Below are 1,810 nucleotides of genomic sequence, written 5' to 3'. Positions count from 1 at the left end.
ACAAAATTGCAATTAACTAAATGTACAGAAAGCCAAGTGGGAATATAAAGTTGTTGCTGTAATTGTGACCTGATTCCAAAAACAACAGGACTGGGTTCTGGACTGGAATGGAATGGAATGGAATTCTTCAGTGTTTCTGTTGTTTGGCTTGCATTGACTCATCGATTTTCTTGTTTTTCACTTTGTCGATGCCTTTGAATAATTGTGGATCCTTCTTCAGGGTGTCTTCTTTCACCAGGTAGTTCTGACCTCTGATGATGTTGATTGTAATCAGCTTCAATTCGCTGATAGTTTTGGAAGTGAGCAGATTTCCTTTGCTTGAGTCTACAACATGGAACTCAGTCTGACATGTGGACCCATGGGAGGATTTGAATGCCATCCCTGCGTTGGAGTTGCATCCATCCAATAAGAGACCGAGTAGAAGTGACAGTTCTGTCAGTCGAATATGAGACTTTTAATGGCAGGGTTGTGAGTTTGAGTGCCATTCTGTTTTTCCCTTTTGTCAGGCTTCATGAGCAGAGAGTACAGGGAGTGTTTGAAATGAGCAAGTCTCGCTTTGATTCAGGACTCTTACCTCTCAGCAGCATCTCACTATGAAAGATTGAATTTGATCTCATTTCATTCTCAGCTCGGGGTCTGTGCGGCTCAGTCGCACCTCTGGCTGTCTCCCGCTTCACAATCCATCAGTACTGAGAAAGCAATGGGGAATATTACTCACATGTTGTGTTCTTTAATTTTTTGGAAAACTTGAATGTATGTATTTTCTTCCAAAACAAGGACACCAAGCCGCTGTTTATGTAGGGCTGAAATAGCTCAGTTGGGAGAGCGTTAGACTGAAGATCTAAAGGTCCCGGGTTCAATCCCGGGTTTCAGCAATTTTGCTTCCTTATGCGTCCCTTGCCTTGGTTCTGATTTTCTGGTTGCACAATTTACTTTGAAATTATTTACCAAGCACCAGTGGATTGAATTTGAGAAACAACACAGAGTCATGTACAGCACAGAAGGTGGTCGTTTGGCCTATCACGTCCATGCTGGCTATCCCCGGAGCAATCTAGTCAGTTCCACTCACCAGCTCGATCCCTTTCCTCCTGCAAGTTTCTTTCCTTCAAGTATCCATCTAATTTCCTTTTCAAATCATTGATTGTCTCTGCTTCCACCACACTCGTGGACCAAGACATTACTACCCACAGCATAAAAAATTCCACCTCATCAAGGATGGGAAATACTTACATCTTCTATATTTGCTTATTCTCTATTTCTATGAGAATAGACTGACAGTCAACATGAAAGGAAACCCAAAAATCTTCGAGCAGCATGTAAATGATAACTGGGTAGTAAGAGGTTGAGTCGGGCCTATGAGGGACAAAAAGGATAATATAAGCTGAGAGGTGCAGGGCAATGTTAATCTACTTAATGAGTACTTTGTATCAGTGATCACTAAGGAAGTGGAATTTGACAAAATATCAGTCGAAGTGAAGAGAGTAGAGGCAATGGAGAGAGTACAAATTAGGAGAGGGAGGTACTAAAAAGGCTGGCTGTGCTTAGGGAAGATAAATCACCTGGCTCACATCCCAGGTTGCGAAAAGAAATGCGGATGCAGATAACGGAAGGGCTTGCTATAATCTTCCAATCTTCCGTGGATACGGGGGAGGTGCCAGAGGATTAAACAGTGGCAAATGCGACACCCTTATTCAAGAAAGGGTGTAAGGACAGTCCGGGTAACTACAGGCTAGTTAGATTAACAGCAGCGGTGGGTAAGATTTTGGAAAGAATAATCAGGGTAAAAAATCAACAGTCACTTGGAGAGGTT

At 42.5% G+C, this 1,810-nt stretch overlaps 1 non-coding gene across 1 annotated transcript; it reads left to right on the top strand.

The window, feature by feature from the left end:
- Positions 1-802: 802 nt before the first annotated feature.
- Positions 803-875, top strand: trnaf-gaa (transfer RNA phenylalanine (anticodon GAA)). Its single transcript has one exon. It is a non-coding gene; the product is annotated as a tRNA-Phe (tRNA).
- Positions 876-1,810: the final 935 nt, after the last annotated feature.

This window comes from Heterodontus francisci, unplaced genomic scaffold (genome assembly GCF_036365525.1).
Source record: "Heterodontus francisci isolate sHetFra1 unplaced genomic scaffold, sHetFra1.hap1 HAP1_SCAFFOLD_43, whole genome shotgun sequence".
Classification (NCBI taxonomy): Eukaryota; Metazoa; Chordata; class Chondrichthyes; order Heterodontiformes; family Heterodontidae; genus Heterodontus; species Heterodontus francisci.
This window is presented reverse-complemented; position numbering and strand designations above follow the sequence as displayed.